We start from the raw sequence: 23,340 nt of genomic DNA on the forward strand, positions 1-23,340 counted from the left end.
CTACCCCCCTCTCTAAATTCTCACCTAATTAGGGTGACTTGATCCTCATTGAAGATCAAATTCACTCTAATTAGGATCTAAAACACCAAAAATTAAATCAAATTGAAATTCCTACTTGCCTCCCTTGGAGGACACTCATACTTATCACTATACATATTAAGTAGAGTTTTATAAATTTTATTGCATAAGCCAAAAATTCACAACGACAAGGGCTAAAAATTTGCGTAATTTTCACCCCTATTTTCGGCTTATCAAGGAGGAAGAGCTAACTCCTATCCTTTTAGCTTTGTACACAGGAGATACAGAGCGTTGCGATATAGTGCGCAAGATGCACGGAATTGCATACGTGTGTGTCACACACCGAAGGCACAATTCCGCCTTCTGAATGGCTTGCGCCATTCGCTTGTGCTCTACACCACTCATCAACACCGTCAGCACCTAAACTTGCCCAATAAGGGCCAGTTCTATAGAAAACCAATTTTTACTTCAAAGTAGCTTGCAATGAATCATAAAAACCCTTTATTAATATATAGAAAAATGTTTCATTAATTTCTAAAAATATATTGTTACTTTCTTCCTATTTATAGAAATAGGTTCACTAAAATCATTTAATTTCTTATAAAGTTCAATTTTAAGACATTTAAAATGTTTTAGTTAACCTCATTATTTGTCAAAAGTATTGTTTCTCTTGCAAATTAAGAAAAGTGTTGTTTTAACATAAAATCATGATGACATGTACTAGAATTTAATATTTTTCAATGTTAAACACCTATAAATATGAGGAAATTCCTTTATTAGCTCTTCTTTGCATGTTATCACTCGCGATTGATATTTTTATCGCTTACAACACTTGTTTCTTTGACCGAAAGGATCAAAATGTTAATTTGGCAAAATACTTGGATATTGCAAAGATATTAGCAATGGCTTCATAGGGGGGTTTATGATAACACCCTAACTTCGGTATTTAATTCAAGTAAATAGCACTATTTTAAGCATTTAAAGAGTTTAAAATAAGGTTTCTATCATATTTTAAATTTTAATTAATTTCTCCAAGTAAATTGTGATTTTCGCTAATTTTCTGTTTATTTATGAATTTTATGGAATTTATATAAGCTTTGAATAATTCTATTTAAATGGAAACGGGAGGTTTAACAATTAATTTTAATGCTAATTAATGTGGGAATGAATTACTGATTTTTCTAGAATATTATTGGATTTTTGGCAATTTATTTGAGAAATAAATGACATTGTAAATATTAAAAGGCTACAATTATAAGGAAAAATGAGTTCTAAAGCAAATTATATAATTGAAGGGGTTTTTCTTAAATTGTTATTGCAATTATGTCCTTAAAACAGCTCTTTGTTGTCCATTGTAGGAGTAAAGATACAATTAAAATAGTCGTAGGGTTTTATTGAATTGATTGGAAAATTGCTATAATTTTCTATGGTACTTTGAAGAAATATGGAGGAGAGAGAAAGCGAAAGGTGTGTATACGTAAATATTTTTCAAGTGGCAAGCGCTTGCGCGCGCCCGTTTAATTAGAGACTTTTATGCAAAATTTTGGCAAATTCTCTCTCCAGACAATAAATTCATTGCCTGTGCGGCGCATACAAAGCGCACACATGGGAGGTGACGTGGTGCACTATGATTGGCTGGCTGCAAAATTTTGAGTTGAGGAAGTCACTCTGGAGGTGGCTCTATCACAGCTGCAAGACAGAGAGGAGTTTCATCCTGGATCAACCCTATTAGGTGCTTTCTATTTCCTTGTATTTGAATTTATAGTGTAATTTGGATGATTTTTAGTGAATTTGTTCATTGTTCGTCTCGATCTTGGTCTGAATTTCTTAATCGCTAGGATTGAGTGGAATGTACAATCCCTTACTGGGATTGAGAGGGGAGATTGTGAAATTTATCTAGCTACTCTATTTGCACATGAAACAAATTATAAAACAATTTAATTTCTATGACAAATTAGATTATGTTTGTAATGCAGTAGCTAGCAAATTTCAAAACCTAATTCCTCAAAACAAACTGAAACAAAATCTCCTTCTTAGGCCCTTATAATTGACCCCTTTGATCCTTTTTATTGGATCAAAGAAGTCAATCTAGAGCTCCTTCCTTCTTCGATTCTTCCCATCTTTTTTAACCCCCTTTCTAAATTCCTAACCAAATTAGGGTAATATCATCTTCATTGAATATTAAATTAACTCTAACTAGGGTCAAATTTAATAAAAAAGATCATTAATTGAATTCCTTATTAGCTTCCCTTGGACGATACCCATACTTACCTAAGTACATCTTAAGTTAGGTTTTATAAATTTAATTGTATAAGTTAAAATCAACAATGATAAGGGATTATAAAATTGCATAATTCACCCCTTTTTTTGTCTTATCACCTTTCCCGACTTCCCACAAGATTAACGACAACACCTACGTCGTGGGTATCCCACCTGAATGGGGTATTTGTCCCACTTACAATGTTAGTGACTTAGTTCCCTACCAGCCTATGCTAACTATAAATGAACCTCACAACCACTTGAGTCTACGTAGTAAAGAGGGTGAGCGATACACTCCACCACTTTCTGCTCCGACACTTGCACGACAAGAGCAAATAGAAACGTTATTGCAAGATGTAATTTACACTGCAGGGGATCGGTTGGACCACACTTTCGTAGTCCATTGGTAGCGATGGCCTTCATCAGATGACACCTAGATCACCGAGGCAGATCTTCTTCGACTTTGACCAAAGCTAGTCCAACACCTCGAAGATGTCATCGGCATCAACTTGTCAGAGTTGAGTTCTTCCCACCCCGGGAGGACGATGGGGGACCATCGCGCCAACCAAGATAAGGGATGACACACTGCGCAGCTTGAGCCGACGTCCACAACCCTGTTCATATACTCATCATAGTCAACGACTCTGAGTTATGCATTTATTTTGTAGTATTTTATTTAACTTGCGCGATTTGGATTGAGCCGCCGTATTTGGGCTCCTCCATTGTTATTTTCTTTCATGTTGTTTGGATGCACATTTTAGGGGAAAACCTCATTACAAGACGATTTTCCCCTATTTGGCCCCACTTGGGCATCCTCCCTCCCTTATAGAAAGGGACGGCATGCCCAAGGGAAGCCTTGGAGTTTAATTGGAACCTGAAAGTTTTGACCAATTTGCCTCCAGCCTCCTCCTTTAGGGAGTTTACCATTTACAGTTTTCAATATAGGAGAACGTGGAAGGATTTGTCTGCACGTCACCAGTTTCACTGCATGGAGAACACTCTACGAAAGAACAACACGTCATTGGCCTCTCATCCTTCATCCTCTGATTTCATGGAGCACTCAAGACATCGCCATCCAAGAATTGTTCAACCCACAAGAAGATTGTTCTAGTCGTGTCCTTGCTTGCCAAAGCTTCATCGTCATCATAAAAGGTCTGGTGCTACCTCGCCTCTCCCCAAGAAACCTTTTCTTGGTTGGTTAATGAGGGGGACCATCTCACGACCGACATAGAAAGACGTCAGCAACCTCATCGAGCAACAGGCGCCGATGCCTGCGAGCCATCATTCAAGTATTTTGCATAATGACACGTCAATGAGCATCTTTTATTTTTCTCATTTATTTTGAATGTAATTTATTTTCAAAATATGTACAGCCTATCAGTGTTATGGGCCTCATCCTTTTGAGTGGTTCATCATTTCGTTCTTTTGGGAAGACCACTCGTCAAGAGACGGTTCCTTCCTGTCATGGCCAACTGGGTATGCCTTCGACCCTATATAAAGGCCGGCATGCCCAAGATGACGCTTGGAGTTGAACTTGAATTTGAAAGGTTTCTTCATCTTTGGCTCCTCCCTCTCCTCCCTTTGGGAGATTTAACTGCTTACATAGAGTAGATCATGGGAGCACATCCGCCTCGCCTCCGCCCACGTAGAATCTCCATGGAGGAATCGTTGCCGATGACGCCCTTCATCATTCTTGAAGTTGTTCTTCAAGAAAAGCCCTCTCTTGGGTTTTTTAACCAGTTCTTGTGAGTGTCAGCATTGCCGTCACCATCGCCGCTGCCACTATCGTAGTTGCTGCCACCGTTGACGTCGCTGATGCCACTGCGGCCTTGCCACTGCTATAGCAGTCACCAACGCTGATGCCATTGCCGCCACCACCACAACCCAGGCCCCTTGTTCCTGCACTGGGCGTTCTTACAACTGCGCACTCCGCCCGCTCAACGTTCTCGACTGCGCGTCGCATTCCCGTGTTGTTGCACGCCTCCCCCATCGCGCCCCATCCATCCGCCCAACTACGCGCAGGCGGCGCCTGCCCAACACGCTCACCCATGGCCACCGCACGCCACTGTTGTCACGCATGTGCGACTGTCCACACCTGTGCTCCGACATGCTTCGTATTGGCGTTGCCTGGCCTGCGCACACGCCCACGCATGCCACACACCCACACTGTCGCGCGCGCGGGCCTCCATTTTTGTTGCACACCCGCATGTCATGGGGTCGCGCCGCTACCACCAGCGCTGTCACATGCACCATCCACACGTGCCGCACTATTGCGCGCACCGCCTTACGCATGCCACACTTCCATGCTGCCACTTGCCGGTGCTGCACACTCAGTGTCTCTAGTCTGCCAGTATATTTGCTGATCTCCTATGCCTTTGCCCCAATTTCCTGATTATCGGACATCGCTCACCAGGTTCTATCTCCCCCTCTATGCTCGTAGTTCGATTATTTCTTTTAGTATCGTTGAAGTGTTTTCCTGACGCCTTTGAGAGTACTGTCGTTTATTAGAATTTGGGCACCCTTGAGAGAGATAGGAATTCGTTCTTAATGTACCACTAGTGTAAGGGTTGGACGCTTCTGGATGATTCATTTTACCTCTCATTTACGCGGCATCTAATTGATCTAAAGGGACGTTGGGAAGTCAGATTGCGAACCAATCGAACTTGGTCAGCTTAATGGAACATATGAATTGAACAGTACTTTTCTCTTACTTTTTATTGAATTTTAAAGATCACATTTCATTCATTTTGCATTTGGTTGCATGTGCCTACCCTTGTGTTGTGACACATGGCACTCGATCCTTGAGCACAACGTGTTACATCATATTGGTATCAGTGCCGATCCTGTCAGCTCTCACTTAACACGGTTGGTTGGATATTTTAATCGGATTTTCATTTAGCATAGGGCATTCCATATCTTGAAATTCATATCATACATTGCACATCATTCCATTGCATTGTAGGACCCATAGCAAACCTTAGCGGGACTGTTGACCATAAGGATGGTTCAAACTAGGGCACAGCTATGGAATACCGTAGATAGAAAATACGTCGAGGAGGATCCCATATACGATCCCAACATTGTGGATCTTCCACTTGAAGATCCACACGTTTATCACTTTCAGGACGAACGTCCTAAGGACGTGGAGGTTGAATTACCTCCTCATGTAGTGAGGGAGACCACACAGCGGGTCCCTAAGCCTCCTAGCAGGTCGCCTAGACCCGTCATTCCTACACGGTCCGAAGACCATGTTGCATCAGCCTCGGCTCCTTTAACTAGGCAGCTGTCGAGCAAAAACTTAGCGGCTCTATAGGCGGGCGAAGTTCCCCGCCGACCAGGCAAAGCTCTAATGAGGAGTAGTCCCACGCCACCGTCGGCCAGAGAAGCTACACTGCCATCAACCAGATGACCCAATGGGCAACCTGCACGTCAACAGTGGCATCAGCATCAATAGCATTGGGAGAATCACCAGCGAAGGTTGCCATCTCCTGAGCAGTATCGCTAGTCGCGATACCCAAATGAATGAGACTATTCATCGGATATGAGTTTCCATCAACCGAAAACTTGTTACCCGCCACGACAAGATGGCCCCTTCATGCAAAACCATATGTGGGGAGTCATCACAATGATGCTCAAGGGCACCAATACGGGCCCCCCCCCCCCCGCCCTATGCCGGAATCAACGCATACGTTGCACCCCAAGCGCAAAGTTATCCCGTAGTTCCGAATGGACCTCTGTACCCTATTGGGCCAAGTATCGTACTCGGACAATATGGTCTGACTACTAGCCTGGCCCCTAACCAAGGGCCGTATTACTACCACGCCTCACCTGTAAGGGGCGCCACCGGTAAATTCTACTTATTCCACTCAGTATGTGCCGGCGCCGTCATATGCACCGTGTGAAGCACATCACGCCTTGACCCTCAACAAGTGCCACCTATGGCATATCAGATGGAGTCCATCATTCGGCTTCCACCTTAATCAAATTACGGGCTGCCACCAACCTACAGGCCGACTACCCCCGCGGCCACCCAAATGGCACCACCACATCCCTACGTGCAACAAGTACATCACGGACACGGGGAGTACGCCCCACCAGCAGCCCCATATGTGGCCCATACAACCGTACCACAAGATTATTACGGGCCACAAGATGCTTGATGTCAAGCACCAAATCGATGTCATTACAAAGATGGTGAGTGAGATCATCGTAGGGAAGCTCATAGAGCAATGATTCAAAGGAGTGTGCGAATGGAGGTTCCTATTAACGAAAGGTCGAGAAACCCTAAAGATTACACAGACTGGGAATCCGACCTGGAAAGCTATTTCCAATGGTATGACATGGACGACGATCTATGTGTGTCATACACTGAAGCTCGGCTTGGTGGTCAAGCCAAAATATTCTGGAAATGAGAAGGAAGTGGCCCGACACCGAGGAGAACATTCTCCAACTTGGGACCAAATTTCTAGACGACTTAAAGATAATTACGTTCCCAAACTATATATGACCCGCCTTTTGTGTAAATGGATGGATCTTAAGGAAGGCAAAAGGTCAGTGATTACATTGAAGAATTAAAAGAATTCTGAATGCGGAGCAACTTTGTGGAGAGTCCACAAGTTCAAATTACATTCTTCATACACGATCTAAGGAATGATCTAGGAGTACGAGTGCTGGAGCAAAATCCAGCTACAGTTGACCAAGCCTATAGCTTGGTTGAGACTGACAAATATACCATTGATGATGCTACTCCTCCGCTGGCTGCCCCACGGACGACAGCCGCCAATCCCACTACAGCCACTAATGCTGAAGCTTCGAGTAACCCTAGATGGTCGAAAGGGACTGCTACCACTACTAGGGTTACTCCACCATTGACTACAATGGTAACTGCGGCTCAAACCACATCATCGGTTGTGTCTATAGCACGGGCGCCTGTCGCCGCCCATGCAATGTTTTAAGTGCAAGGGGTTTGGACATCAACGAACCGATTGTCCCTCCCTCCTGCATATGGACAACCATGAAAAACTGGTAGAACCATCATTGGATGATGACTTGGAAGCTGATGAATATCCGGGAGAACTTCTTGAGGAAGGGAAGTATGAAGAGCCACTTGGCTACATCCAAATTACTCCAATGGCACTTGTATCCAAACAACCCATCATAAATTTACGGATTCAGAGAGATGGGATGGACACCAATAGTACGAGCTCCACTCGAGCAGCTTCTAGTCGAGCCTCAGTCCCAACTCCTACTGTGGCATTCATGACCCCTCGGACCGGGTTGATTCGCACTCGACATTGGACCCCATACCCAGGATGAATAATGGACCGCCCAACCCCACTCCAGCGGTCATCTTACCGCCGCCAACACCCTCTTCGGCATCCATACATGTTGATACCAACCAACGTACATCTATATTTTATCTGTACCTCATAATTGGAGGACGTACTTTCAAATTGATATTGGACAGTGGTAGCATCGTAAATACAGTTTCAGAAGAGACCGCAACAAAACTGGGATTAACACTTAACACATCCCACATGGTACAACGTCTATTGGATTGATGCATCTATGCTACCTGTGAAATCACAGTGTCATGTCCCACTTAAGATGAGCACCTATGACGAGAAGGTGCTATGCGACGTTCTACCAAGCAAAACTTGTAGTATTATCCTAGGACAACCATGGTTATTTGACCATGATGTCCAAATTTCTGGACGAGCCATTACCTGCTCATTCGTTTAGGGTGGTCGACAACTCATATGATATCCGTCGACCAAGCAAGTGAACCCGCCATCATTACCCACTCCAGCACTGATCCTACACATTCGGTGTCGATCCTACACATTAGTTGTCGGACTACGGCGGAGTGTCGTCCGACGGTGTATACGAACGAGCGAATAATGATGGAATGCAAAATCAGTACACTTTGGTACGTGCAAGTGCCAACTCGTGGGAATTTCCGACGTCCGGGAAATCGACGGAGTCACCCAATGAGGTAGGGTAGACCCTTCGAACGATGTCCGAGAGGACGAAGATGGCTACAGTGCCAAATGGGGTAACCCCCGCCGGGCGTTGCTATCATGGGACAGGGGAACCCAACTCGTACCAAACGCGTAAGATGTTCTTGTTTTCGATGTACTTCACTCAACCTATATCGCTCACCTACGTCTAACCCAAGCGCAGTGGAGGCAACCAAAAATGCACTGAAAAAGATAAGAGACGGGGCAGAGTGGACGTACCTCATCTAGGTTTACCGACCACCACTCCTGGCTTCGTGCGTTTGTCCTATCGTGGCAATGTGGGTGTCGGGTGGCCGGAGATCGACAGAAGGGAGACTCGATGTGAAGCAGTAGTCGCGTTCAACCGCATTGCAATGGCGACATCGATGGGCACGAGTGCGGGTGGTGATTGGGCCAGCCCTGATGGGGAACCATCACGCCGACGCCGACACCGACACTAGACGAGCCCGACCACTTCAAGCTGCTCGTGCCGGCGTACGCGACCCAGGATTCAAGTATTCGTTGTGATCTCCCGTAAGTTTTCTTTGTTATCTTACTTAATTGTAATTGTCACGACAATTGGATTGGACCGTCGTTTTGGGCCTCGTCAATATCTCCGTTTTTGTTTTTGAAATACGTGTAGAGAGGAGGACCACATCTCGCGACGGTTTCCTCCTCTAAGGATGGCCTCTTGGCACCCTTCCTCCCTATATAAGGGGAAGGTATGCCCAAGGGGGAGGTAGAGATTTTTGTCTTTTTTTTTATTTTCGTTGCTTTTTCCTGACAGAGAATTCGATCGGACGCTCTTTCCTTCCTTCGAGAGAGGAGCAGTTGCACCGATCTTGTTTTCCCCTCCGCCAGATCCAGATCTGGGTCAAGGTCGCCGGCGAGATGATCGTCCCCGCTGGCTCAAGTGCTCCTCCGGCCGCCAACCCGTGGAGGTCATGTCCTGCTGCCACTGGACCACATCTCCGCCCCGCCAACGACGGCAGCTGACCGTTCCTTCCCCGCCGCGTTGGTGTGGTTCTGCGAGTGTGGAGCTTCCTGTTTAGCGGGCGCCGTTGCCCGACTGGATCAGGCAGGTCAACAACGAGCCGCCCTACCGACCGCGTGCTGCCGGCGAGACCTAACGCCCAGACGCGTTCGGCGCCGCACGGCCCTCTCGCCCCTTCTGCGCTGAGTGGTGGCCGCCTGACCCGCCCACACCGCGGTGCCTGCGCGTGAGGATCCTCGCCCAGTAATTACCGTCGCCGCTCGGCCCTGTCTCTGCTGAGCGGACGCTTTGCTGACGACCCTGCCCCCACAGTGTTGCACCCGCGCGTGACCCGCCACCCTCATCTCTCTCTCGACAATGTGTGCTCTCAGCCTTGTCTCTGCTGAGCAGACGCTCTGCTGACGATCCTGCCCCCTCAGTGGAGCACCCGCACGTGACCCACCGCCCTCAGCTCTCTCTCGACAACGGGTGCTCTCGGACCCTGCTGTCGGACACTTTGCACCAGTAGTTGTGCTCCAGTCGTCTGCCTCTTGTGCTATTGCTGAGAAGTGCTCATACTTCCTCGCTCGCGTCTATCGGAGATTCTGGAGCTTTCCCGATCAGGACTCAGGGTGCGGGTTATAGCCAGGTTCTAATCTCGAATTTCCCCTTTAAAATTTCAGTATCGTTACTTTCTTCAGTGCCGTCTTCCCCTATCGTATTCCGCTGCCGCTATAGACTTTGACATTGTTTTGGTAGGATAGCCACATTCATTCGAGAGGTAGGGATCTCTTTGTGATAGACGACTAGGTCATTGACTTTTGAAGGTTTAACTCTGACGGGCCGTAAAACGCCTCTCCGTGGTAGTATTGTTCGGGAATTCCTTCGGGTCATCTGGAGTCTGCTTTCGTATTCATCTTTTCGAGGGCGTATTGAATTGTTCACATTCGCCAGTCCGTCCTTGGCTTGTTTGGGTTTCTTAAACTCGCATAATTCATTTACATTCATATCATCCCTCGTGCATTATTGTGACGTAACACGCGACGTCGATCCCGGCCGCTGTCGTGTGACATCAAGCCCGTATAGCAGTGACGGTTGTAGGGCGTTGGCGACCTCACGGCAAGCAACGTGCTCTCGGGTGAGCCAGTTGGCGAGGATGGCACACGAGGATGATGGGTGTCGTGCACATACGGTAGAAGCATCGGGTGCAAGCAGCGGCTGAGGCGTCCGAGTGAAAGCCGAATGGCTCACTAGTGTTGAGGGGAGGCGTGTGGGAAGTGTCCACGGGCGGACGGCTCGACGGGCACCGGTGGCGGCGTGGGCCAAGGGTGGCACAAGGCGTGCAGTACGGCGTCAGGCTCAAGCGGAAAGGGTGGCAGCGGCCAAGGTTCCGCGGCGCTTGCACGCTTGGGCGAGCAATGCCGCACGGTGGAAGGCGGCGTGGCGGAGTCAGGCGCTCCCAAGGGGCGTCGCACGCTAGAGCCGAAGGGCAAGGACTGTCAGGGCCCCACAACGTCAAGGCATGTGAGTGGCCGTTAGGCATGCGGACGTGTGAATGCAGTCGCGACTAGTGGATCCGCGGCAGGAGGCGTGTACCGGCGGGCAACGTCATTGTCCAGTTGGGCGCGATCAGCGGTGGTGGTGGCTTCGCCGCAAGTCCTCCCTCCCTTCCTCTTGCTCCTTCTTACTCCCCCCTTTTTCCTTCTTCCTCCTTGCCTCCTCCTTCCTCGTTTGTGAGCGGCGACCCTCCTTTCTTCTCAACAATTCTCTATGAAGAAAATACATAGATAAAATATGAAGGGTAAGGTTCTAGGGTGCCCATCCTATCCCTTTTATAGGAGGTTGGATGGGCCTTAACACACACAAGCCCAATACCAAAAAAAGAAAAGGAAAAGGAAAAGGAAAGGGAAGAAAAGAAAAGAGGAGAAAGAAAAGGGAAGAAGAGGGAATTGTCTTGCCCTTAAGTGGCGGTGGAGGGGAATTCCTTATAGGTTGAATTCCCCTCATTACAGCGAGTAAGATGAGAATAAAAGACGGGGAATGAGAGATAAAAACACAAAAAGGAAAGAAATACGAAAAAGATAACGAGCCCATTACCCGAGATACTTGAATCCGGGCGTACGTACCATCGCCTTGGCTTGCCGTGCGGGCTGAACGCAAACCGACGGCGATGTCGATGATGATGGTGACGTCTCCGAAGATGTTTCTTGGGGCTCGGGCTGGACCACGCCATCAATCCTCCTGGGGTCGGAATAACTCGACTCTGGAGAGTAAGGTGGGATGAAGGGTAGCGGCTGGAGTATCCGGTCGAAGGCGGTGGGGCTCCTCTTCCAATATCGAAGCATCATCCGCGCTGGTTCATCGTAGCCACCGCACCAAGAACCTCCTCGATACTTTGTCCCCTGCATAGTCAATTATCTTTTGCAGTACACAGTCGATTGCCTCGTCCCAATTGGGTGAAAAAAATGGGGGAGTTGTCGCGGCAAGCTCACTCACTCTGATTGGGTCTAGAGAGACTGGGTCAAGGGGGTGAGAAGGGGTTTGGTACAAAGCCAAGTCTGCCACGTTGAACGTGGAGCTTATTCCCCACGTAGGAGGAATCTAGACCACGTAGGCGTTGTTGCCCACCTTGTGGAGGATCGAGAACAGGCCAGCACTATGAGCATGTAGTTTAGTAGCCGTCCTAGGAGAGTATCTCTCCGGCCTAAGCCTAACCATCACATGGTCTCCCATATCGAAGACTCAGGGTTGGCGGTGCAAGTCGGCAGCTTGCTCGTACAATGCATTTTGTCTAGTGATCCTATCATGTATATGCTGATGCAAAGTGGAAACATGCTGAGCAAATGCAAGACCGTCCTCTGATACCCTAACATCAGGGTCTACGGGTGCTAAGTCTAGTGGGCAACGAGGGGCCTGGCCATAGGCAATCTCAAAAGGACTCAACCTGGTGATTCGATTCACCAAGGAGTTATATGTGAATTTGGCGCGAGGGATTATCAAATCCCATGTCGCAAGGTTTTCGCCAACTAAGGACCGAAGCAGGTTGCCCATCGGATGAGAATCCGACGGTCTATTTGAATGGAACTTAATGCCTTTTGGGCTATCTAATGCCCCCAGTACTTTCTAGAGAAGAATGAATGAGGTACTTCACCCATTCATCGGAAAATTCATCCTCGTTTACTTTGACGACATTCTCATTTATAGTTTGAACACAGGAATGATCATTTACAACACCTACGAGACGTGTCTCTAGCACTCTGTCGTGAAAAGCTTTACGCTCAACCAAAAAAGTGCCATTTTTTACTACCAAAGTGTGATGTAATACGACTACACCGAGATTGACTTTTCATATTACAACACAGTATGAAAGAGGTTACTTGATTTAAAACTAATCAAATGTAATGCATGTCGATAGAAAAACTCTAACTGAGCAATATAAGTTTTCTACTAACTAGAGTGAACAATCGATTAATTCCTCTAAGGGAGGGGATAATCAAGATTGACTCCCAATGACCCTTTAGACTAACTACGGTGACTATGACATAAGGGGTGTTTGACAGCCCAAGGTTGTCCCAATTCTAGATCAACTAATAGTCGTCTACCTCAATAAATCCCTACCTCACGACAAGTGACTATCCTATTCAGTGACGTCTTAAATCTAGGAAGACTGTACTACACTAAGTTATCAAGCTGATATATAAAAGGGGAAGACGAGAAGATACCTTGAGTGAAGCTAGTCTGTTGATGGGTTATCAGAGACGGCTGAATTTGGCAGTGTTCTCGTAAGGCTCGAGGGACCGGCCGCAGACGCACGATAGCACGGGCGCTTGTCGATTACGCGCGGTTGATAAGCCGAAAAATCACGTAAAATTACGTGGTCGTTGCGCTTTTTAGACTTATGCAATAAATTTATAATTCCCTTAATTACTAAATAAGAATATAGAGCAAGCAAGGGGTCGATCCGCAAGGAGGCAACAATTCAGAATTTTCAAACAATTTTTATGAATCAAGTCAAGTAATTTTGAATTTTGCAATATTTAAATCAATTAATATTAAATAATATTCTTAAAATAATCAAAATTAAGTAAAACTTAATTTTGATTTCGGTCAGATAATTCCATATAAGAATATTATTATTATTTTAAGCTCATAAAAATATAAATTATTAAATTCCCAATTTAATAACATTTATAATAATTTTCAGAATTAAAATTGGGAATTTAATAATCAAGAAAGTGATTTTTGAATTGGAGTTCAAAATGGATGAATTTTCGGTTCAAATTTTATTTTTGGGTTTTTTATATATTAAATTAAATTCCTAAACAATAAAAACCGAAATCTAGAGAGAGAAACAAATCAAATTAACCTAGAGAGAGAAAGTGAAGAAATTGGGGAAAGCCCCAATTTCGACCCTAAATTAAAAATGTAATGAAGCAGAAATGTCCTAAAATAATTAAGAATTAATTATCAAAAGTCAGATCTCGAATCCAAATCAAAAAGAAGTGCTGATGCATTCAAAACATGAATCTAGGGCATGTACATTTCGCCCATGCCAAGGCGTTTTCGAATCGTTCTAGAAGATGATCAAATACAATTCAGAAACTTACAAATTTGATAAAGAGATCCAGATCTGACGACTTCCAGAATGCCTCCTGTGTCCTTCCTGGCCAATTGCTTGGGGAGAGCCTCCAAAAGTGAATTTCGCCTTTTTTCTGACCTCTATTTAAAGATCCAACCGTCCAGATTGTAGAGGAGGAAAAGACGAACCTGCCCTCAAAATTTCAGCCCAATCGGAGTTGTAGATCTCAAGATATCGCAGTTTTAGTGAGATCAAATGTGGGCCGTTGGATCTCTTTTATTTTCTCTAAAAAATCAGAATTTCCTATTGGCTGGGCTTGATTTTCTCGCTTTCCGTGTTTGGGACACGTGCACTCGTTGTCCGCGTCGGCCGCACTTTCTGACTTTTCAAATCTCTCTCCTCCTATTAAATATCTTTTCTTCTCTCTCCTCTCTAGCCGCTCTACTCTCTCTCCTCTCTCTTCCGCTTTTCTCTCTCTCTTTTAATCACTCTATTTGACTTTTCCTATCTCTCTCCTCTCTTCTCTCCTTTCTTATTTAATTAATCAAAATCATTTCTTGCCTAAATAATGGTCAGAAAAATTCAGAAAAATTCATAAAAATATGGGAAAAATTCAGAAAAATCAGGAGATGATTTACTGACCTTAAACCAAGCAAATAAAATCATGTAAAAATATTTCTTCACTGAAACAATGTCAAATTCCATGTAAAAAATGATAAAAAATATGAAATAATAGAAAAACGACATGTTAACTGATTTCAATGTATTTTATCATGATAACATGCAAATATGACCATTAAAACACATAAATAGAATGTATAATTCAGTAATTAAGTATATTAATTTGCATGTTATCATACCCCCCCACTTAAATCATTGGTAGTCCCTTAGCAATGTATCATGAATTCTTTAGATGATTTCTTCATCCATTCATCCTTATTCATCTACAAGAAGTGTTAGAATTATCAATAACATGCTTAAACGAAACTCTCTTCGACAATTCGGATTCCACCTTGTGAGGAATATGAGTGCCGTCCTCATGGTTTGGATAGAGCTAATGAAATGAGTAGAAAGATGTACTTCTCTCTAGATATTACACTATGATCCATAATGCTCCTCACTGCACTCATCAAGTGGTGGGCCTTTCCCTCTCATAACAAGATCACTCTCTCACGGGTAGCGGCTACTTGTGTTCAAATTCTCCACTAAGTTTCCTCCCACTATAAGATGAAATTTAAACATTCTCCGCCTCCCAGTTAGCACAGAATATCAAGTGGTGTGATGGCATGGGTAAGAGCATAAGAATGAATGAAAAACGTAGGCTCAAAGGTGAAGAGATGGGTCGCGAATGGAGGGTATATCAAAGATGTCTCATTTCAAGTTGCCTTCTCCCAAGACTTAGACAAAGTGAGAAAGAAATAGAAAGAAGATATAGTGAAAAATGCCCTTACTAGAATCAATAATTCAAAGCAAAAATCAATCTACCAATAATCCCTATCACAAATAACCCCATTTGTTTTCTTTGAATGAATTTTTTTTTTTTTTTGAAAGGGGTAAAAAAAACTACTAAATATTTTGAAGAAGCAAATACAAACATATTTATCATTGACTCTAATAAGGGCATGATTTTTTTTTGTTTGAAAAAATCATTTGAGAGAAGAAGAGTTAATAAGAATATGAAGAGTGAAATTTAGACAGAATTGGAGATAGAGGTGGGATAAAAGTGATCCCATGGAAAGAGAGATAGAGTGGCTTGGGAGATGGCTACCATCCATGAAAGGCTGTTAGGTTAGAAAAAAAAAATTCAACAAGTGGATAGGAAAAATTGGCTCATGGTTGAATAAATAGATGATAATGTGGATAGCATGATAAGTAGAATGGTATGGCAAATGGCATAAGGTAGATCAAGAAAAGGGAGTTCTGTGCTTAAGGACTTGGAGAAATGCCTATCTTCCATCCTACAGTAAGATTGACTCAATGGAAGAATGAAAACAATCAAGTAGGATCGGCTCATTGATTGGTGGCGCGATGGGGGTCCTCAATTCACTCAACTCTCTAGCATATTGAACCATAGTGCTTCAATCCTTTGATTTTCCTATCCCCTACACACCCACTGGATAACCTAGCCATTTGGAAATCAACTCTCATATCATCCAAAATCAAAGTTTGTCCCATCTTTGCATGATCATGATCCGCTATATAAAGCCAAACTTCCCTACACATGTAATTTGAATTCATGGATGAAGAATATCTCCTAAAGGTGGGTTTCATTTATACATGGAATTTATATGACATAAAGAAAAGTAAAGGTTTGCATTATGCAATGTAAACACATGAAATGTTCTCTCCCCCCCACTAAATTATGCAATGTCCTCAATGCATGGGAAAAAGATCAAAATTGAAATTCAGAAGTTCAGAATTGCAAACCTGCTTGGCGTGATCTTTGAAGGACTTACTAATGATGAGTCGACATCTCGTGTTGTTTCTGAACTGTACTTGATCATCTTCTTTATTCTAGAAAAGCTATAAACTGAAAACAAAATCAAAGAAAAATTACGAGCTAGGGAATTAGGTTAATTCCCCTTTATTTGCAAAATCAAAATTCAATAATAAAAAGAGAAAAGTAGTGAAATCAAAATCCTAGATTTATGCTTCCTGTATGGTGGTTTCGATCGGATTTAGCGTTATTGTTGCCGTAGGTTGCGATATATCTTCTGCTTCCACATATGGCTTAAGTCGCATACCATTAACTGTGAACTCCTTCCCTTTCTTAGGATCAAAAATCAAAACAGCTCCATTATCATATATGTCAGAAATTATAAATGGCCCATCCCATCTTGATTTTAATTTTCCTGGAAAAATTTTCAACCTTGAATTATAAAGCCAAACCTTTTGTTGTTTCTGAAAATGCTTACGGTTAATATTCTTGTCGTGGAAGTGCTTCATCCTGGCTTTATAGATTCTTGAATTTTCGTAAGCTTCGTTCCTTAGCTCATGGAGTTCATGCATCTGCAATAAACGCTGTTTTCCCGCTGCATCTAAAGAGAGATTAAGTTTCTTAATAGCCCAATAAGCTTTATGTTCTATTTCAACCGGAAGATGACATGCTTTACCAAAAACAACCTTGTAAGGAGACATCCCTAAAGGTGTTTTGTAAGCAGTTCTATAAGCCCATAGAGCATCATATAATCTGCTAGACCAATCTTTTCCATCAGGCCTAATGATCTTCTTTATAATCTTTTTAATCTCCCTATTTGAATTCTCAATTTGACCATTTGCTTGTGGATGATATGGGGTAGTGATTCTATGTTGAACCCAATATTTTTTAAGCATGGTCCTGAATTGAGAATTATTAAAATGGCTTCCTCCATCACTTATGATTGCTCTAGGACAACCAAACCTGCAAAATATATGTTGTTGAATGAATTTAAGCACTACTTTATGATCATTTGACCTAGTGGGGATTGCCTCAACCCATCTGGAAAGATAATCCACTCCCATTAAGATGTACTCATGCCCATTTGAATTAGGAAATGGTCCCATAAAATCAATCCCCCATAGGTCAAATATTTCTACTTCAATGATAGGCTGTAGTGGCATTCTATCATTCTTTTTGATATTCAGCACTGCTTGACATTTTAAACAACTAGAGCAAAACTTAAAAGCATCAGAAAATAGAGTTGGCCAGAAAAATCCACAGTTTAAAACTTTAAATGCAGTCAATTTAGGAGCATAATGTCCAGCAAATAAAGAAGAATGGCAAGCATCTAAAATGCTCCATTGTTCTTCCTCCGGTACACACCTTCTAAACACATGATCAACACCTAATTTAAAAAGCTCAGGTTCATCATAATAATAGTAATTAATATCTTTATAAAATTTCTTTCTATCATTCATATCCCAATCATTAGGTATTAATCTTGTGACAAGAAAATTCACAATATGAGCGTACCACGGAAGCCTTTTACTTTGAATTTTAAATATAGACTTGTCGGGTAAACCATCATGAATAGGAATATATTATGCTTTAGTTAATCTAGAAAGATGATCTGCAACAGTATTATCTATCCCTCGTTTATCTTTTATTTCCAAATCAAATTCTTGCAAAAGTAAAATCCACCGAATTAATCTAGGTTTGGTTTCTTTTTTATTCAGTAAAAACCTTAAAGCTGCATGATCTGAAAACACAATTATTTTACTACCTAAAAGATAAGAATGAAATTTTTCTAGGGCAAAAATAATAGCAAGCAATTCTTTTTCAGTAGTTGAGTAATTTACTTGTGCTCCTCCTAGAGTCTTGCTTGCATAGTAGATGGCAATTGGCTTCTTATCCACTCTTTGTCCTAAAATTGCTCCCACTGCATTGTCAGAAGCATCACACATAATTTCAAAAGGCTTACCCCAATCTGGAGCTTGCAAAATAGGTGCTTGAATTAGAGCTTCTTTAATCTGCAAAAAGGATGCTTTAGCATTTTCATCAAAAATAAATAGTGTATCTTTAGAAAGTAAATTAGTTAAGGGTTTAGAAATTTTAGCAAAATCTTTTATAAATCTTCTGTAGAAGCCAGCATGCCCTAGAAATCCCATAAGTTGCTTTAGGGTTGTGGGCAGGGGGAGGTTCTTGATAACCTCGACTTTGGCCTTGTCCACCCTTAGCCCATCCTTGCTGATATGGTGGCCTAGGACAATTCCCTCCTCCACCATAAAGTGGGATTTCTCCCAACTTAGAACCAGATTGTTCTGTACACATATCTGCAAAACCTTAGTTAAATTAGATAGACAAATATCGAATGAGGAACCAAACACTGAAAAATCATCCATAAAAATTTCCAAGCAATCCCCTACTAATTCAAAAAACATGGCAGTCATACACCTTTGAAAAGTAGCTGGAGCATTACATAACCCAAAAGGCATTCTTTTAAATGCAAAAGTACCTACTGGACATGTAAATGTTGTTTTCTTGATCACTTTTGTTAATTTCAATTTGATTATAACCTGAATATCCATCTAAAAAACAATAAAAATTTTGACCTGAAAGTCTTTCAAGAATCTGATCAATAAATGGTAATGGATAATGATCTTTCTTAGTCACAGAATTAAGCTTCCTATAATCAATGCATACTCTCCAACTAGAAGCTACTCGAGTTTGTACCTCATTACCATTTTCATCTTTAGTCACTGTTATTCCTGTTTTCTTAGGTACTACATGAATAGGACTTACCCATGGGCTATCTGAAATGGCATAAATAAAATCAGCTTTTAGCCATTTCATGATTTCCTTTTTAACAACCTCCAACATGTGCGGGTTAAGTCGCCTTGGGGTTGCCTTGTTGCCCTAGAATTTTCTTCTAGAAAATTCTGTGCTCACAAATATTTGGACTGATGCCTTTAATGTCATCAATTGTCCATCCTATAGCAGATTTATAAGTAGATAAGACATTCAAAAGCTCTAATTCTTGTTCAGATGATAACAATGATGATATGATTACAGGAAAAGACTTGCATGGTCCTAAATAAGCATATTTCAGAGATGATGGTAAAGGCTTAAGTTCAATTTCAGAATGCAAAGAAATATTTGTTGGTATGGAAGATTTTTCATTCAAACATTCATTAGATTCACAAGAAAATAAATCATAAGAGCATGGATCAAAATCAAAATCATCTTCTTCTACCAACCCTAGAAAGCAAACATCCTCACTTGTGTCTTTAGGGTATTTCATTAATTTGGAGATAGATAGTTCAATTTTTTCATCTCCTACTTTAAGTTCCACTGTACCCTTATCCCAATCCGTTGTGGCTTTCGCCGTATCTAGGAATTCTCGACCTAAAATGATAGGGGCATTGCTCAAATTTCCTGTTATTTTCGTATCTGCAACTATGAAATCAACAGGAAATTTACAATTCTCCACTTTTACCATGACATCATCTAATTTTCCATAAGGTTGCCTAATTGAACCATCGGCTAATTGTAATTCAAGAAAAATAGTTCAAGCTCACCAAATTTAAATTTATCATACAAAGCTTTAGGCATTATGTTTACACTAGCTCCTGAATCAAGAAGTGATTTACTAAAAACCATGCTTCCTATTTCACATTTAATGAGAGGAGCACCCGGATCTCTTCTTTTCCTAGGAATATCATTCAATAAAATTGAACTGATATTTTCAGAAAGTTGTACCCTTTTCTGCTTTCTAGAAGGTGTACATAGTTCCTTCACATATTTTGCATAAGAAGGAATATTTTGTATTGCCTCAGTCAGTGGAATAGTGATGGTTGCATTTTTAAATATTTCAAGCAAATGAGAATTTTCAGGTTTTTGCTTGGATATATTTAAAGCACTAGGAAATGGAATGGGTGGTCTATAATCAAGTGGATTAGGGTCTGCCATTCGTGGATGCCTTTCCTCATCCTGGCCACCCTTATCTTGTTGATCATTTTCCATCTCTCCATTTTCTTTATCTTGATGCTTCGACAATCCTACATTTTTTTTATGAGTATCTAACAAAACCTTCCCACTTCGTAATTTTGAAATCACACTCACATGTTCATCATTAATCATATCTTCTTCAAAGCCATGTAAAATATTATTTGTAAAATCATGACATGATGCAACATTATTATTTTCACCAATGCAAGATTCATTTAAAATTTCGGAAGACACACAACATGATGATTCTAAATTTCTATCTACACACAACATGATATTTCTAGGATTTATATTAGGTTGGGTAGGGAGTTGACCTGGATGTCCTTCTCTTAGAAGGATTTCTTCTGATTTACCTTTCATCCTGAGAGCAGGTTGTTGTGCTTGAATCCCTTGTCCTCGCTTGAGCATCTCAATTTCCTTCTTGTGCTCTTCTAAAGTTTGCATCAACATCTTCCTTTCCTCATGCATGCTTTTTCTCTCTTCCTGCATTTCCCTGATAAAATCCATTAAAGTAGAGTTAGTGTTGTCATTATTGTTGTTAGGACGAGAGTAAAAGGGCTTAGAAAAATTTTGAAAATTTTGCTGATATGGTTGCGGGGCGAATTGCTTTGAGGCAAAATTGTTGTTTCCTCCTTTGCTCCAATTTTGATTAGGTCGTGCATTCCATTGGTTTTGACATGCATCTTGTCTCCCAAATGCATTAACCTGTTCAACCATAGGACAAGCCTCATCAGAATGTTCTTCACTAGAACAAAAACAACAAGGGTTGTTAGTGGAATTGTTGCCCTCGTTTGCATTCGCCTTTCCTTTAGACTCCTGCAAAAAAGATTTAATATCATTGCTCATATCTTTAACTGTTTTACCAATATTGCTCATTTCTCTTTCTAGCTTATAAATCCTGATCTCCGGTTCAACTGCCTTGACGTCAATGATTCCTCCACGCTTGGGACCTGCACTTCGGTTAGTGTACGAAAAACTTTGACGGTATGTCCAATCTTCTACTAATTTTTCCATCAATTTCATGGATTCATATGCATGGGTATCAAGGAACATTCCTCCACTAGATATATCCACTAGATGCCTTTCCTGATCATTCAATCCACCATAAAAAATTTCAACCAATTCATGAGATGGTATGCCATGATGTGGGCACTTCCTAGTGAGTCACATGAATCTCTCCCATGCTTCTCCTAGAGTGTCAGTTCCTTGACAAAAATCTCTTATATGTTTCTTAATTGAAGATGTCTTTCCATTAGAAAAGAATTTCTTTATAATTCAATCTTGCATTTCTCTCCAAGATTGAAATTCTTGACCTACCCCTTTAAACCAATCTTTTGCCCTATCTTTCAAAGCAAACTGAAATAACCTTAGTTTGAGAATTTCCTGAGGAACACCTGCATAACTATAAGCAGAACAAATCTGGTTATACTCTTCCAAAAACTCATAAGGCTCCTCATTAAATCTTCCATAAAATGTAGGCAATTGATTAATCATATTCGGGTCAATTCTAAAATTAACATTTTCTGGTAAAGGAGCAGATATTTTAGTGTAGGTTTCACTCTCTATAGGGTCAGAAAATTCTCTCAACTTCATTCTTCTAACACCCTGTTCAACCCCAAAATTTTGATTATTCTCCATTAAGTCACAAAAATGCTGATTTTCCCCTTCGGAGCTTTCAAAAATACAATCAAAACTAGGAGTTCTACTAACTGTTTCAAGATTCACGAGATGAGGCTTTAAAGATCTCCTACCGAACATGCAATGTTAAACACATCAATATAAAAAATAATCAGTTTTGATGAACAAGAAAAATTAATTATGCAATGATGAAATTTTTTTTTCAATTTTACTATTTCATCAAAATTCACAAAATAATTGCAAAATTCAGCTCAATCCAAGACTTAATATAAAAAATAAAGAGTAATGAATCCACACAGAATAATTTAAAAATTCAAACTGCAAGGCCCCCGCAACGGCGCAAAGTGATAAGCAGAAAACTCACGTAAAATTACGTGGTCGTTGCGCTTTTTAGACTTATGCAATAAATTTATAATTACCTTGATTACTAAATAAGAATATAGAGCAAGCAAGGGGTCGATCCACAAGGAGGCAACAATTCAGAATTTTTAAACAATTTTTATGAATCAAGTCAAGTAATTTTGAATTTTGCAATATCTAAATCAATTAATATTAAATAATATTCTTAAAATAATCAAAATTAAGTAAAACTTAATTTTGATTTCGGTCAGATAATTCCATATAAGAATATTATTATTATTTTAAGCTCATAAAAATATAAATTATTAAATTCCCAATTTAATAACATTTATAATAATTTTCAGAATTAAAATTGGGAATTTAATAATCAAGAAAGTGATTTTTGAATTGGAGTTCAAAATGGATGAATTTTCGGTTCAAATTTTATTTTTGGGTTTTATATATAGTAAATTAAATTCCTATACAATAGAAACCGAAGTCTGGAGAGAGAAACAAATCAAATTAACCTAGTGAGAGAAAGTGAAGAAATTGGGAAAGCCCCAATTTGACCCTAAATTAAAAATGTAATGAAGCAGAAATGTCCTAAAATAATTAAGAATTAATTATCAAAAGTCAGATCTCGAATCCAAATCAAAAAGAAGTGCTGATGCATTCAAAACATGAATCTAGGGCATGTACATTTCGCCCATGCCAAGGCGTTTTCGAATCGTTCTAGAAGATGATCAAATACAATTCAGAAACTTACAAATTTGATAAAGAGATCCAGATCTGACGACTTCCAGAATGCCTCCTGTGTCCTTCCTGGCCAATTGCTTGGGGAGAGCCTCCAAAAAGTGAATTTCGCCTTTTTTTTCTTACCTCTATTTAAAGATCCAACCGTCCAGATTGTAGAGGAGGAAAAGACGAACCTGCCCTCAAAATTTCAGCCCAATCGGAGTTGTAGATCTCAAGATATCGCAGTTTTAGTGAGATCAAATGTGGGCCGTTGGATCTCTTTTATTTTCTCTAAAAAAATCAGAATTTCCTATTGGCTGGGCTTGATTTTCTCGCTTTCCGTGTTTCGGGACACGTGCACCCTCGTTGTCCG

General features: G+C 41.4%; 1 pseudogene; it reads left to right on the forward strand.

Moving 5' to 3' along the window:
- Positions 1-21,390: 21,390 nt before the first annotated feature.
- On the forward strand, positions 21,391-21,487 carry LOC144714338 (small nucleolar RNA R71; annotated as a pseudogene).
- The last annotated feature ends 1,853 nt before the right edge of the window (positions 21,488-23,340 follow it).

The sequence above is a fragment of the Wolffia australiana genome, chromosome 1 (assembly GCF_029677425.1).
Source record: "Wolffia australiana isolate 7733 chromosome 1, ASM2967742v1".
Lineage (NCBI taxonomy): Eukaryota > Viridiplantae > Streptophyta > Magnoliopsida > Alismatales > Araceae > Wolffia > Wolffia australiana.